Source organism: Rhamphochromis sp. 'chilingali' (genome assembly GCF_963969265.1).
Source record: "Rhamphochromis sp. 'chilingali' genome assembly, chromosome: 9".
Lineage (NCBI taxonomy): Eukaryota > Metazoa > Chordata > Actinopteri > Cichliformes > Cichlidae > Rhamphochromis > Rhamphochromis sp. 'chilingali'.
The window spans coordinates 6,731,412-6,748,733 of NC_137936.1; the positions used below are offsets into that span (position 1 = coordinate 6,731,412).

The 17,322-nt window shown below is 41.6% G+C and overlaps 1 protein-coding gene across 2 annotated transcripts in view; it reads left to right on the top strand.

Annotated features, from left to right (window-relative positions):
* The first annotated feature begins 1,357 nt into the window (after positions 1–1,357).
* LOC308401991 (uncharacterized protein) overlaps positions 1,358–17,322 on the top strand; it is a 93,028-nt gene continuing 77,063 nt past the window's right edge. For both annotated transcript variants that reach the window (XM_080890472.1, XM_080890473.1), the window contains exon 1: positions 1,358–1,533. The gene's annotated coding sequence lies outside the window, so the exon portion shown is untranslated. The remainder of the gene's footprint in view (positions 1,534–17,322) is intronic.

A 17,322-nucleotide genomic window follows, 5' to 3' on the forward strand; every position in this document is an offset into this window, starting at 1 on the left:
AACTGACGAGACAAAAGGAAGCGTAACCTGAACACACTAAGACAGAGACCTTCAAAGTAAAACAGGAAACACATAACATAGACTCACATGCAGGCACTACAGAGGGAACAGAGACGTGGGACCAGGGCAGACACAAACACTGACTGAACACGGGGATATAGGAACTAAGGATACATAGAGACGCGAACTAGACAAGGGGATGCAGGTGATAGGGGAGACAGAGCAACTAAAGAAGACAGAGACATAAGCCATAAGACGGAACTCAAAGAAACCAAAAACTAGAAATTATAAATAATAACATAAACTCAAAAACCCTGGGTCGACGACCCAGGCATCCTAACAGAAAAACACAAATGTCCTACTGGGATAGGAACAGCGACCTCCTGGCAAACAAACTGCAACCTTGGTACTAGATTATCTGACTCTAAGAGTTTTTAGGAGTGTGCCTTGCTAGTAACCCTGAAAGCAAATATAGTGTATAGAGTCTCATGGCAATCTTACACACATACTGTCCACTAGCTTTCCCAGCATATTGCAGCACTGCAGCACTGGTTTCTGAGAACAGGAAAGGATTAATCAAAACAGCCTCAGCAATATCTCATCAGTGATTAATTATATCTAACTCGGGCTCTCAAAATAATAGCCTACCTTGTTAATTTAGCAAGCACAATAGGGAACTGATACCTCCGTATTATTGCTTTTCATGGACACGCTCCCATTATTTTTATTTACAAGAGGGGGCAGAATAAGGATGCCCTGCCCTTTGGGCCAATAAATCCCATCATCTCTGTATGCAAAAAGTGAGGGAGTCAATAGGCTGTGTGCTGTTAGCTGTTGACTTGGTGATGAAATCAGAGAGGGGATTGTGCCATCCTCATCCTGACGACACTACAAGAAATAAGAGCAGCTCCTCGCGCAGTTAGGGTTTATTATATTGGCTTATTATAAGACATATTATATATTTGATTGCACGAGAAGCTGTCTAAAAAAAAAAGAAAAACAAAAGGAAACACATTTAAAAGTGTTTATGTGTCACATTGTCATGGCACACAGGGGTACGTGAACGTAACAGCAGTGGAAACAATAAGAGATGGTGTCACCTCGCTGCCCCATTTCCCCTGCTTTTTTATTCAGATGTGATCACTTGTTGACAGAGAGGGCTTAAAAATGTTCTTGCTGGATTGACACCAGCGGGGTTTTTTCCCTTTTTTTCCTTTCTTTTGCGCACTTCCCCCTCAGCAGCACGCGGACAGTACAGGCTATGTGCCCGAGCGTGTCTTCCTCCCTCCTCCTGCCTGCCTCCCTGCATCTGACAGCGTCCCTCCCTCTTTCTCTCTCCTCCACCTCCCTCTCTCATTACGCCTTTCACCGGCAAAACTCCAACACACACATACACACACATAAACACACAGACACACGCGCCACCTTCCCCTTAAACCGGGAAATAAACACGAAGCGACGGCAGGAGCAGGACCGAACTCCCCCGGCCCGCACCATCCATGGTCCTCCCCTGGATGTCTGTCTGACAGGAGGGTATGTTGACTATCTTCATCTTTTTTTTAAATTAGCACACTGTTGGTTTTTATTTGAATGTCGCGCTTTGGTGCTTCCTTCCTTTTCCACACGTAATTGTATGATCACGGCTTCTTGTTACGGTCTTTTTGTGCTGCAGTGGGGCGGGAGGGGACGGGGGCTTTTATCCAAGCTGCAGCTACTTCACGTAGAAGCGATCATTGTAGAAGGCGCACGGACTATGCCCGCTTGCCTGCGCCGTCCTCTGCCGAGGGATGAATAACATTATGGGAATGGAGCAGGGGCAGGAGCGAGTTGTTTGCGCCCGCTGGTATCAGAGCTGCAAGCCTGCAGCCAGGCAGCCCCTCCCTCCCTCTCTCTCTTATATATACGTGATGTTTTCATCCTGAAGTTAAAAGTTGCTGCTTTAAGAACAAAATCGCCTTCTGTGTTTGTGTCTCAGCCTGTCAGGGCAAACTGGATCTTCTCTTGTTTAAGTCTGTTCGTTCTCAAATGCACCCATCAGCACTTATGCAACAGCCACCCTGACAAATACACACACACACACACACACACACACACACACACACACACACACACACACACACACACACACACACACACACACACACACACACACAGAGGAGTTACTTGCACAATGTTGCCTCCCATCAACACCTCTGGCTTACCCACACAAAGCAGTTATATTTAGCTTCCAAAACAAAGTGGAGGGGGTGTACAGTGCATTTAATGCTGTAAAACCCACAGTGAGTGATTCTGTCAGTGCTGTGGCCTGAAACAGTGACTTTAGTGAAAACTGTGAAGGCAGTTTGGCCGCAGAGGTGAACACTGAGGCAGGTCACGTTATGGAAGTGACCTCACCTTCGCCCCCCTGCCCTCTGGCTTTCACTAGTTATGTGGACTTGGTTGGAGAGTTGGAAGGACTTGCCTTCAGGATGCTTTAGTAGGAATCTTTCAGCATTTGCATGGCTTTCCCAATGACATTTGATAGCTTTGATGTTTCATGCCGATTGAGTTGTTAACAGCTGATGCAAAGGGATATTTCCAAATGTTTATAACCTCTTCCTATTGATTTTGTCATCCTTAAATTTGTGCAAGTCAGACAGTCCCCTCTGCAGGGTTCCTGGCCTGCTCCCTGCCCCCATACAGGTGTGCTTATGGCACTTTGTCAACACATTTCTTCAGGCCGCACATGCACCGTCAGCCTCAGCTGGCAGGCCTGCTGTCACACCGCATCTATGTCGTTAACATCGGACACACTCCTGCTCCTGCTGTGTCAGCCTTGCCTAATCAGCCTGCCAGCCAGCCTCCCTCCGAGCATCACCTGATGCTTCTTCTCCTCCTCCTTCTTCTTCTTCTTTTCCTTCACCAAACACCCCCACCCCCACGCCTCCTACCTGCAGGGGAGCCATTACCTCATCTCAGCACCAGTTTCTGCACTGCTAGCTCATCATTATTTTTGCATCAAATTGCGATCATACGACGTTCAGACATGGGAAAGTGCTCCAAACTCAACGATTCTCTGTGTCTTGTCTTTTTTACTGTAGTGTACACACAAAGTTTCGCTACTGATGTGCACATGTCGGTGTTTGTGCGTGATGCCCGAGGGTACTGCTGGGATTTCACAGCCCAGCATGCTGCCTAACAACATTTGCAATTCAAATGAGTTTGTATGAGGCATCTGAAGCAGCCCTCCTCTCCTCTGTGTCTCTTTGGAGGCACTTGCGGATGAACTCAGCCATTTCCTATTTCAGTGTTACGTCTCTGTTGGAAAAAGAGGGCAGTTACTTGCTTCTCAGAGCCACAGAGGAGGAATATTTTAAAGTACAAATCTTCCTTCAGCCGTGTTTTAGTTTGCATGTCCTTTAGCATTTGGTACAGGAACATGGAATGCTGCATAATTATGCAGGGTCACCCTGATGTTACAAACATTAATAAACAAGGCACCAAGGCTGTGTGGGTCTGTGTGTGTGCGTGCGTGTCCTGCACTCTGGCTGTCATTGCTGTTGGCCTAGCTAAATGTTTTTTGACCCGTCGTGTTTTTGTAGCTTGGCCAGTGTGGTCACGTCTCTTCCTGCCTGCTGAACTCCAGGGACCGATCCCAGACACACACACGCACACAGAAATGTATTTGCACTTCTGTGTTTGTGTAGACTACCCTGACCCCGACCCTACCCGTCTCATCTAAATGCCTCCTTCTCTAACCTTCAGTGTTATAATCTTCAAAAGCATGGATGCATCAACCTTCAGTGTAACAGCATCGATATTTCTGGCTGTGATTCTTTGAGCTGTTCAGTGTTTGCATTCTGTAGATGCTTCTCTGTGTAGTTGTTTTCACCAATAGTGGGGCTGCATTCAAATTGCATTTCTCCTCCACAAGGGCGCACAATGTATGCATGCGCAAGACGTGATGTGGAAGACAAAAGTTTGTGTATTCATAGATTACGGATCTGATCATTAGTTATCATTTAATAATGATAATAATAATAATAATAATAATAATAATAATGGATTGCATTTATATAGCGCTTTTCGAGACCCTCAAAGCGCTTTACAATTCCACTATTCATTCACTCTCACATTCACACGCTGGTGGAGGCTACAGTTGTAGCCACAGCTGCCCTGGGACAGACTGACAGGGGCGATCAGTCAGCCTCGCTGACTGATATGGCAGCAAGGCTGCAGCAAGGCTGCCATATCGCGCCATTGGCCCCTCTGGCCATCACCAGTAAGCGGTAGGTGAAGTGTCTTGCCCAAGGACACAACGACCGAGACTGTCCGAGCCGGGGCTCGAACCGGCAACCTTCCGGTTACAGGATGAACTGCCAACTCTTTGAGCCATGCTTTACCACAAGCATGACTGTCATTATTAAAAAAAAAAACTGCACAAAGAGTCGTCTCAGTCCTCATTTGGAGACATTTGTGCCTTTCTCATTATGAAAAGGTTTGCTGCACCCACAAGTAAAAGCAAATAAGCTGAGATTGAAATGTAAAAGCATTGCTGTTGTGATTCATTATTACAAAATAATAAAGTTAATGAAAACAAAATATTCAAACCAGAAGCAGCAAATGGAAAGCGGTGCTAACTCTCCTACGTTTTCAGACATGGAGTACGTCAGATAGCTTCATGCTAGTGGTGCTTCCTATCAGTGAGTCTGCAAGGGTTCAAGTGATGCAAATTCCATCATCAGAGGATGTGTAAGATGTTCTATATAGAACCATGATTACAGTGTTTCAAGAGCGATATCGATAGTTAGCGATGTTATTTTGCTTTTACACACAAACATCAAAGTGCATTTTCCTAGCATTTATTTTGTGTAGTTATTTATTTACTAATTTACGCGCATTTACTGTGCTCGGATCAGCTCGTTGTTGTTTGTAGGGAACAGGGAGTGCCCACTGGTGGACAAAATATGCAATGTCAACACTCAGAACATGGTTGAAGGGTGTTTCTTCAGTTTCTTCTTTGCGTTTTACATTTTCATTTATCAGTCACCCAGATCAGCAAATAGCTTTAATCAGATGATAATATCAACACCCCATAAATCATTTGGGCGATAGTTCTTATGAAGATTAAGAATGGTGAAAATGCCACGTATCCCTCAGAGTTTTATTAAGTGCAGTTTGATGTTCAGCACAATTTCTGAACGTTGGTCTGACAGTTACTTTGTAACTACTTAGTTCAGAGCAGCTGTCAATCACTGCTGTCAGTCGTGACAACATCAGATGCTTTATAATATCAAATAAATGATGCAAAGTAAAATTTGACATGAAGTATATAATAAGAAGCCCTTAATTTGCAGTGTTTTTGATTTGGATTCTATTGTGGAGAAAGTAGTCTGGCAGGAGCTCACGTGCAAGCTACAAATTATTGGTTGAAATGTGCTTTTGAGCAACAATGTTAAATGGGAAATAGTATGTGACAAATATTGAATCAGTAATGCCATCTTCCTCTTCAGTGAGTCTCTGTACTCCAACTCCAAGGTCGTGGACTGCAGCTGCCTCTCAGCGAGTGCACCATAGTGGCACATTAAGCCATTCCCCACCTGCTAGATTGAGTGAGTGGCCATGCAGCTGATCTCCAGGTCAGAGCGACGTCTAGCATTCTCACGTCCACGGGTTATCAGACAGGAGAAGGATATCAAGGACCACGTGAATAGGTAAATGGTTAGTAGTGACTGAACTTTCAAAATAAGAGCACACAACTGTCTACTAGTGACTCTATAGTGTTGTTCTTTCAGACAGATGAAAGAAAAAAAGCCTAAAGGCTGCTAAAAAATCCAAGGAGAGCTCTATAATAACGTGAATCTGATATGTAAGAGATCATGTTTGGGGATTTATTTTCTCATGTCTCATCGGCTCAATAGAGAGAGGTATTTATGACCTATAATACAACCAGCCACAAGGGGCACAATCAAGATACTTTGGCTTTGCTACTGGGAAGATGTCATTTTTGTCCAATCTCAAGCCTATGCTGACTAGAATGCTGACTACTTTCACATGCAAATCGAGCATAGCCTACACACCGTGTGTCTAATGCCTGATACCTGATAAGAGATGAGTAGTACTGTGTTACTGATTGTGGGCTGATACAGCTGTAATTTTAGAGGTACAGCAGTACCTGCAGCACTCTGCAGATGTGTGTTTGTTTAGCCAATATGCACAGAGAGGGAATCTTCTCCTGTTTTACACACTCTTTTGTCAGCTTGATTTGGGGAAAAAAAACAAAAGAGGATAACACAACATTACTGCCACTGAGTCTGACAACATAATTGCAGTGGTTGCGTGATTTGTTTTTTTAATGGGGATCGAATTAAGCCTCATCAGATTGTAGCGTCCACTGCAGTCCTGTCAGAATATTATTAGGGTTCAGACTGGAACATCATTGTTTCACAGTCTGTCTCGGGGTTGCCAGCAGCAATGTCGACACTTATTTGGTCGTCCCCCGTCTTTATGACACAGGTCTCATTTTAAGCCAGTTATATCCTGCTGCTGTCTGTCTGATCAAGGCCGCGTTTTTTAGCTTTCTACAGCTTCTAGCGATTTATTTCCTTCTTCCAGTTGCATCATTCTGTTGCCCTCAGATGTGAGAATAAAGAAGGAGGAGCTATTTCATGCTGTAAGACAGTTTTATGTCGCTCTTCTGTTTCCCACCTTCGGTCACATGTGTCCTCCCTCCCCGGCGATGAGAAGCATCACTTTGTCCTTCTAAAGGGGGTGAGGTGGGGGGGATTCTTAGCTTCACCCTGAGCAGCTGTGGCTCAGCTCGCCTCAGCCTCATGATTGCAGTGACTCAGCAGGTTGTCCTTCTTTTTGCTCCTTTTCCTCCTCTTCTTTGCATACCCGCGCTCGTCTCCCTTGATCCCTCTTCGCTGCCGCCTCCCTTGAACAAATCCCCTGCCTCTGAAGGATGAGACTCATCATGTTGTTGTCTGGCTTTGATCTGGCTCACGATATCCCATAATGCTGCTTTTTCTTGCCTCCCCACAGTAAAGGAAAAATATATTTTACAGGCAAAGTTGGTTCATGTGGGGCGGTGAACAGCAGCCGCTTCTTTTCAGGTTGATTATTCCGCCTTCGCTGAGGTCTGCTGTGGAAATACTTTTATCCAGCTATTTTGGCCTCTTCCAAAAAACCAGGCCAGCAGCTATTGTTTCCTTTTGGCCGCTTCACCTAATTAGAGCCGTTGCATTCAACAGTTGTGGAGGAAGGCTAATTCCGCTGTTGATCTTTGTTCATTTCTCCCTGTGATTGCTGAGCGGGATCGTCTGAGTTTTCCGTGTAAAAATCCGGTAAAACGAGGAAAAAATAGTCGGTGCCAAGGTCGATCTCTGTGCAAACTGTTAATAAATTCATAAATCAAGACCTAAAAAGAGGATTAGGTGAGATTAGGGTTGCAAAAAGTAAAATAAGAATCACAACAATAGCCTGCTTACTGCTGCTTAGCAAAATACAGATGAGGTGATTTGCATAAAATAATTTTCGAGCATGATTAAGTTGCACGTTGCAGGTAAAGTAAGGCTGCATTTGGCCCAAGTGCTCAGTGATTAAAATGTTGCTGCTGCTGGTGCGTGGTTAACGAGATATACAGCTCAGCTAAGGACAGTAGGTACACTCTGATGTCTACATTATATTTCACTGATAATTAAACTGAAGAGGATTGTGCACCAAATGCCCAGTGAAGCAGGTGGGCGTAGTCTGCAGGCAGGCTGTGTTTGGCTGTCTTCTTGCTGGGTATCACCCAGTGGTCCTCCGTGCTGGAAAATATGTTTATTGAGGGTCTTGCTGCTGCTGTTTGTTGCAGTGGTCTGTGGAGGAGTACAGTAGGCGCACATACGACTCCCACTGCCTTCGGGCCCATTGTGTGGCTTTTAAACTGGTCGGACAGGTCGGAAGGCAGATCCAGGCACAGTCATTACTCTGCACTGTGTACAGTCATGCTTGGTTACAGAGTGTGTGTTTACACTTCTCAGTTTATGCTGCGGAAACACGTGACACACTTGTGTGTGTTTTTCTGAGTTGTTCATACGTTTGTTGCACCGACTTGTTTGTGTTGCTGCTTTTGGAGCTTCGTGAAGGATCAACTGTACTGCGCTGTACACACAGAGAAAATCTGTGGCAAAGCATGCGAGCTGTGTACTTATTCTTACATCAAATCCTATTCATGACGTCATCTTTTTTTATATCACAACCGAGAAACCTCTTCAGCTTCACATATTTTCTTCTGTCACAAATCCTTTTTTAGCTAATGGGCTTTTTGTAGAGTCCATTCGGTAGCTGTTTGGACCGTGTCGTGTGATTAATCATGCCAAATTATTGGTATTGGCTCATGTTAGTCCCGTTTAACCTCTCACGTTAATTGTAAACTGGCTAAATGTTTAGAAACGGTATCATGACAAGCTAAAACTGTTTTTTGGCATGAATGATAAATATGTAACAAAAATATTAGTATCTGAATTGGCTATTGGCCAAATGCACTGCTTAAATGAAATGAAAGGATTTCATTTCATGTTAATCAGAGCCTATCATCAAGTTAGTTAACTTCCTGTGATATTGAGGTTTTCCTTTTTATTATTTCTTCTTGAACTTTCAATCAGAACTTTGAGCTATTAAACATAAAACTAAAGGCACCGAAGGACTCAGACTACTTGAAATTTGAACATCTATACTTTCATCTGCAAAGGAAGACTTTGTGATAAAATGGAAAGCTATAAAACAACTCTAAATGGACTGTATGATTAAATGGTTTTGCCATCAGTCATACTATATTTTACATTATTTTTGTCAGTTTGCTACAAAATGTGTAAACTTTGTATTTACGTTGCAAAGCGTACCATATTTTAAATTACTCAATGCATGAGTCACATCTTCCACGCAGCCATCAGTAGCAGTAACTTATGCACATAATAAAATGATCCGCTTTTAGACTTAAAATGTAGTTATGATGGAGAATCCATCACAGTGAGTTTTGTGACTGTGAGCTTAAGTATGACTGCCTTGTGGCATGCAGTGGGAATAAATGAATAGATAAATGCAGTTTGTATTGGCTGTACTGTACAGCTGACGGCTGTAGCAGACTCCTAGTAGGTACAGAAGTTGTGCAGATCTTCAGAGCAAATTCATTAAGAGTTTTGATTTTTTTTTTAAAGCAAGAGTAAACACCATCCTACACTGAGACATGCAGGCACTTCATATGGTCTGTCTACTGCTTTCCTGACACATTTAAACAGGCAAGGATTTTGATCTCTTTGAAAAAAATTGCACAAAAAAGTTGACACACATTTTTTAGTCACTTAAATACATAAAAAGGCAAAAAAGACCAGTAGCTACAGCAAAAGACACAAAAAGAAATCTCCAAAAGCTCTAAAACATGCCAGGATCTACATGTAACTCTTGCAGCAGTTGGTATCAAAGTGTAAACGACTGCTCAGATTTGATCTGTGTGGCGAGCCAGCAGTCATAGCTGTTCAAATGAAAGAAATCTCAAAATATAGAGTTGTTTGACCACAGTAATAATAGACCGTGTTTGCCCAGAGGAAATACAGCTTTCCAGGAGAAGGAACTCATGATAACTGAAACATAGAGGTGGGAGCGGCCCAGTCAAACACTGGGAGCGAGATGCGATGAGCTATGCATCAGATCAGAAAGTGCTTAGACCTTTCAACAGGAAGATGATCCAGACCGCACTAACCCGTCGAGGAGTGGCTCTAAAAGAAGAAATGGAAGCTAATGGAAAGGCTCAAAGCCCTGATTAGAATTGATCATTGGGTGGAGACATACAGTAAAACCCTTAAACATCTGTGAACTGATAGAATTATACATGGAAAAAAGTTAGAGGTTATGAAAAATTGTAGCTTTTTTTCTTAAAGGGGGGCTTTAGCTACTTTTTCCACAAAATAATAAGATATGATATTAATTTGCTGTTGAATGATGTACAGAAAGGGACGTTTTCCTTCTGACTGTTTTCAAGCACACCTTTACAGGTAGGTATTGTTTCAAAGAGGATCAAGTGTCTACTTGCACAGCTGTGCTGAAAAAGTGGATACATTCACCTTAAGTGTTGGCAGTGCTTACTTTGAGCTTTTGCTTTATCTCCCACCCACCTTTTTTCATACAGGTGAAACACGTTTCTGCACATACTGTGAGGATTTATGAGTCACAGTGTTCATTTTATGACTGCTTTACCTTCTCTTTGTATTCTGACATTACTTTGTAACGCAGTTGTTGATTAATTCAGTCCAGATGTTTAGTCTGAACTTTATTCTAGATTGTTATGTAACCAACAGAGAACCTAGACAATACCTATATAATAATATTCTGTAATGCCTTTAATATTTTATTCATAACAAGGTAATAGTATAGTTGAACATGAATAAAATTACATGCACTGATATGAATGAAACAAAATAAAAAAAGCTGGTGGGGTATTGTTGTCTAACGGGCAGCAGTAATGGAGGAGGAGAGTTAGCATAGCATGGAAAAATGCTAACAGCAAAGATATTTCACCTGTGCTGCACCGGGAGTTCTTCTTTGTCACATCTGATTTTTTACTTCATCACAAACTGCCGTTTATCTGGTTGCGGCACATAGCCGCCCCTCACTGAGCCTAGCGAGGTGTCATTGTGTTGAAAGGGAGTTTTTCCTTCCCACTTTCGCCAAGTGTTTTGCTCACATGGGGTCATCTGATTATTTTAGAATCTTTACCTTACAGTATAAATGCTTTATGGTAACTATTGTTGTCATTTGGCAATATATAAATAAAAATTGAATTGAAATTGAGGGCTGACATGCTTTCTCTCATTGTGTTCAATCTTATACTTGTCAGGAAACCTACATTTTTGGTTACAAGAAACGAGGAGGTAGCGTGACTGTAAATATCAGCAATGTGCACTAATGACTGTCACACTAAGCTAAAATGATAAAAGTTCTAATAAGTTTGTTGAATGACATGAATATACTTTTTCTTTATCTTGAGCCTGTCGTCATTTTTTGTGAAAAATTCACTAAAATTATATTCCTGCGTATACTTACATGCTACATTTTTTACTTTTGGTTTGAGTAAAGAAACACGAAACTGATGTCTCCATTCAGTCTCATCATTACAGTATAACTTATTAACACTGGTGTCGTACAGGAACAGGAACAAGTCAATTTTTACTTAAAGATTCTTTAAGCTCAGGGTTAGCTTAATTAACTACCTAGTTAAGCTAATTTCTAGCTTTGAAGTTTTAGCTCTTAGTGAGGTAACTGTAAACTTCTTCTATTACTTCTGCCTGTCCAACATTGCTGACTTGAGTGCATGTTCTTTAATGTAGTTTCCTGTCTTGTTCCTTGGTGTGCTAGTATGGCTCGCACTTCTTTAATATTGTTGTTGATTTATAATCAGCAGGCGCTCCAGTCTGTAGCGGGCCCATCTCTGCAGCAGTTATCCGTGTCCGTCGGTGCCAAACTCAGAGTACAGCAACTACTCCTTGTCATTCTGTTCAACAAGCAGCAGCATTTTGTAAAGGAAATGAAATGTTGTTGTATTTTAGGGTGGTCCACTCCTGCTTGAAACTGCTGTGCGTTGGCTTTTGATCACTCATGCATTTGTATCGTTATCTCTCCCCGCACAGCACTCTCACTTCTCTCCCCCACCTGCACTCATAAAGTTGTAAGGCTGTTCCTCAGTAATGGAAACCTCTCACTGTTTTGGCATCAGCAGCTCCCTCTGTGATAGTCAGAAAGTGTTTTTTATATAACTGGAGGCTTTTCTTTCATTCTTCCACAGTTTCAGAGCTTTTTGTTGTTGTTTTTTTTGCTGGCATAATGCGTTTGACTCTGCACGTACTGATCATTCATGGATTCTTTGTCATCCATCGATTTATTTTCCCTCTGTTGTTTTTATGTTGGCAGCGGTAATGAGAGGCTCGTTTATAATTGATGCTATGTTCAATGTCCCTTTGGTAGCAGTTTTCATGCTGCAATCTCACCAGGCACTTCTATGCCAACAACACGCACAGCCCTGCCAAAAACTCCGGTGTACAGATTAAGACGATTGGTGTTGGCTTTCAGCTGCCATTTAGCAAACCACACTCTATTGTCTGCAAAGTAGCAGTCTTTAGCAAAAGGATGATTCTGGCTAAAAAAGTTTTAAAGACAAGTCTAAAATGTGTGCCTGTATCTCTGTGCCTGTCCCTGTCTATACCTAAACAAATAGCACTGAGCGCCTTGTTCAGCATCTTTACAAACCTTCTGACACTGACACCAATAACACAGAGGAGTCCTGTAGTTTCCTTTCAGCCTTAAGACTGATCCTAATAAGGAGATGAATGGCTCTATACAAACAGTAGAGTTGAGCTGGGGACTGGATGTATGCCCACTGGTTCTCGCTTTTTCTGGGTGAAATTCCTTTTTCAGTCCCTGCTGATCTTGTGGCCCTCCACTGAAATGGTCACTGCTCAGTGTAAGTGTTAACAGAGGGGAAAGCTCCCGTAGCACCTGGGCTGGACAAGGTTAACAACCCGAACAGTGCACATGAGGGAGTTGTAAGAACAGAGGGGCAGTGCTCAAACCGGTGACCATGGCACAGTATCATCCCTGCAGGTGTTTCTTGCAGATAGACTGATGGGATTGATTGAACAATCATTTTCAGGACTTGTTAAGTTTGTTAAATATAGTATTAGTATTTGTGGCAGTACTTAGAAGTCATCATTGTCCACAGTGTAAAAAATGTGCCATAATGATCATCTATAATGCTGTTTATTGATCATACAAATTCACTATTGTTAAAATCAAAAATATTCAAATTCACTAATGTGGTTCATTTTTGTACCACAAAAATTATGTATAAAAGAAAAAAGAACCCACTTTCCAACAATATTCTTAAATCATTTTCTAAAAGTGATGGGGAATATACACAATATATATACATATATATTGTATATATATATATATTAGGGGTGCAACGATACTCGTATCGATATTGAACCGTTCGATACAGTGCTTTCGGTTCGGTACGCATTTGTATCGAACAATACATTTTTTAAAATTTATTTTATCAACTTTTCTTCTGACGATGCTGTCTGTGTTGAGCGCTCAGTGGATCTGCGTTCGACTACTCCGCCTAGGCTGCACTGTCAAGCGCAGATCCACTGAGCACAGTGCAAGCTAGCAAGACAGACGCTAAGCTCGTTGCAACATGGCAAATTGAACCTCCCCCACCCTCATTCTGATCTGTCGTTTGGAACTATTTTGGTCTTCATGTGACGTATGACCCTGATGGTAAGGACAAAAGTAAAACAGTATGTCGGATGTGCCACGCAATGCTCAATTACATGGGTGGGAGTATACAAATCAATGAACTGTCTTTCTGGATAGCGCAAGATTTAATAAAGTTAAGATGAATGCTAGGCTCATGGCACAGAGAGTTGCCAGTTTTGCTGAAAAGCACAAACCACATTGTGTTTGTTTACGTTAGAAAATATATTTTTCAAGTTCTAATGACTCTCTCTTTAGATTACCTAATGTTGCACAGTTCCACGGGGAATATGTATCATGTCATTTCCTAACGGACTAACACTGCACAGGGATTTGATTTCATGGCTTAAAATTAAAAAGGGTAAAATTAATCAATTAAACCATACCTCCCACTCCTTTGAAAGGTTTGTTTTGCCAGCTGATATCAGTACTGATAACTAACTCTATTTAGAAATGTGAGATAAGAGAGTAAAAATGCTGTTTTTAAATAGTTTTACAGTCTTAAGTAATCTTAAGCACTCCTCCACAGTTCAGTTAGTTCTGTGCTTAACCCTCTGCCCCCTGCTTTATCTATCCTGCACTGTATGACACCTTCCCTAAAATTGTTTTTTTGATAAGATCTCCCCTCTTAGAATTAAGGCCACTTTTTACAATAATGATCCATCTTGTACTGGACCACTCTGCGCCTGTCTCACCTTCAGTCCTAAGTAATATCTTTATAAGTCAACAACTATTACGTATAAATCAGATAAGTTTTCCTCTCATCTGTTTTAACAGGTTTCTACATAAGAGGGCCATCAATTTGAACAATTGTCCCTGTCACTAAACAATTGTTTAGTGACAGGGACAGTGCCAGCCTACTCTCTCAACATGCAACAGTCCTCTCATAAGGACGACACATTTTGACCTTATAGAGCCATCATATTTTACCCAGCTCTTTCTTTCTAAAGTACTGGACAAAATGTTTACCTGCAGCTGCAGTCTTTCTTATATAAAAACAATATTTTTGAGATTTTTCAGTCTGGTTTTAAATTTCATCACAGCACAGGATCAACTCTTTTAAGAATTTTCAAAGACCTTGCGTGAGTCATTGACTCTGTTGTCCTCATACTTCTGGATGTCACTGGTGTATTTAGTACAGTGGAGCACAAATCAGCCTTGAGTGATGTAATTGTATTTCTGCCATTACTTGATTCAAGTCTTACCTTACTCATGGCTCCTTTTTGTCAGCATTCACATCTACTCTCCTAACAGCAACTTCTCCTTAACCTGCGGTGTACCTCAAGGTTTAATTCTGGGCCAGTTTTGTTTTTGTTTTGTTTTCACTGTATAAACTATCACTATATTCAAAAAACGTTGTGTTGCTTACTACTTTTATGCTACCTGCCACTTAAACCAGACACCAGCTTCTCAGGCAGGTTGTTAAACTGTTGTTCAGCTGAGGTTAAAACTTGGCTCTCACAATATAGCCTTTACATGTATCAAAACAAAAATGAAGCTTTAGTGATTCAGTTCAGACAGTTAATTGTACCAAAACTCAAATCTTATTTTTTAACATTTTACACCTCATGTAAAGAGTATCAGTGTTTTTTTTATTCCTTTTTAAAAATTTGACTTAAAGATCAAATCAGTTACTACAGCCTTTCAGGTTTTTGTCTGTTAACAACCTTGGAAACGTCATTCATGTTTTTATTAACTTACTGCAATTTGTTAAATGTTGGACTGAGCAAAGCACTAATATTACGCTTACAGTTGATTCAAAATGCTGAATGGTGCATGGAAGCATGATCATAGTTTGCCTGTACTTAAATCATTACACTGACTCTTTATGAAGTATAGGATCGATTTGAAAATGTTGTTGATCACATGTATGGGCTTGCTCTGGTCTGTCCATCATTGCATTCCTATTTTCAGTCCTATGAAAAAAAATTCCAGGCATCCTCAGTTGCAGTTCCAAACCTCTGGAATTCCTTCACTCTTCACATTAGGTTATCTACCTTTGCTATCAGTATTCAGAGCCCTCTCTGGCCTTTTCAGTTTCTATTTCACTCTCTGTGTCATTTTCCCCAGTGTATTTTTTGTTTCACTTTTAAAATATTTTTTACATTATTACTTTTATTGGTAGTGCATTATTTGTTAAATGATGATGATGATGATGATGTGCAGCACTTCGGTCAATAACTGTTGTGTTGAATTTTGCTATATAAACACATTTATCGACTTGACAACCACAAAGTACGTAGTTCTCGTAATGGACAGGAACACAATATAGTCCTAGTGGATTTTGTTACAGATTGTCAGTGTAGCAGCAGGGGATTGGCACTGACTGAAATGCTGTTAGTACGAATGAATATTATGTGTGAAGGAAAATAGAGAAGGAAAAAAAAAATATATATATATATAGGATGTGTAAAGATGCCCCTGAGACAATCCAGCACATAACAGCAGGGTGCAAGATGCTAGCTGGCAGGGCATACATGGAACGCCATAACCAAGTAACCGGCATAGTGTACAGAAACATCTGTGCCGAGTATAACCTGGAAGTCTGAGGTCAAAATGGCGGACACCTCCAAAGGTGGTGGAGAATGACCGAGCTAAGATCCTGTGGGTACACAAGATACAGATAATGGTGGACGGCCGTAGTGATTGATGTAGCGGTTCCAAATGACACCAACATCAGGAAGAAGGAACATGAGAAGCTGGAGAAATACCAAGGGCTCAGAGAAGAGCTCGAGAGGATGTGGAGGGTGAAGGTAACGGTGGTCCCCGTGGTAATCGGAGCACTACGTGGAGTGACTCCCAAGCTAGGTGAGTGGCTTGAGCAGATCAACATCGGAGATCTCTGTCCAGAAGAGCGCAGTCCTAGGAACAGCTAAGATACTGCGCAGGACCCTCAAGCTCCCAGGCCGCTGGTAGAAGCCCCGAGCTTGAAGGATAGACCGCCTGCAGGGGCGAGTGGGGAATTTTATTTTTGTTAATATTTGTTGATTATTTTGGAATTGAAGCCACATTTCAGCTGCAGAGAGAGAAACATTTCAGTGCTTCATTCTAAGACTAAATGGTTCCTTAATCCTCCAGACTAAGTTTGACACAGGAAAGGAGCATCAGTGTTTTTCAGATAAGGTATGTTTCTTCTACGTTTTTGTTAAAGCTGGCAGGTGTTTTATTCGAACTTCCACTTGCTTGCAAATGTGGAAAAAGATAAGAAGAGAAGAAGAAAAAGAGGAAGCGGTGGAAATTGTTAGTGTAGAGGAATATGAAATTTGAAAACAATAAAAACCAGAGAAACGCCAGGTTATTGTCTTTGCTCCAATTTATTGCTCTGAACTGAGTGCTCACTCCACACATGAGTGCTCACTGTGGTTTGCATGTTGCATAACAGATGTGGGAGTGAAGCAGTGCACCGTCACAACATTGCTAGAATTATGTGTTTTTTTGTTCCTTGGTAGCAGGCGGTGTTGCTTTTTACCAGCATATCCACATATTTAGTCCCTTACTTGTTTACAATGAGAACAAATCAGGCGTGACTTTTTTTTCTCCAAAATATAAAATTACTCTCCCTCACAGGGCAGGCTTTACTCAGAATGAAACTCCTTGGAGCTGATCGGGAAACAGCAGCAAACGACGTAAATCGAGGGTTTAATTTAATCTGACACCTCTTATTAACAGCTTCTTTCAGCTTTGACAGAGTAGCCCAGGCTAATGTTTGTTTAGCGATTTGGACAGCATTTAAGGCTGATAAGTCAGTGCTTCTGGTCACTTACTGTTCATTTTGGGAGCTGCTTGATAAGGCTTATTCTGTGTCTGGAGAACTACTGCTAACCATTAGTCAAGTTAATTCTACTTTGCTTGTTAACAGCGAGTTGACAGCATCCTGATTTGAGCCACTAGCTGTCTGTCAGTGTCACTGATTGGTTTTCAAGCCTGTAGCCTGTAGTTTCAGGAGCTTTTCCCAAGAAGCCAGTCATCATTCACCAGCAGAAGTAGTTTAGTTTCCCAAACCGTGGAATTAGTGTGACAACAAGCTTGGACTATCACTCACACCTCTGA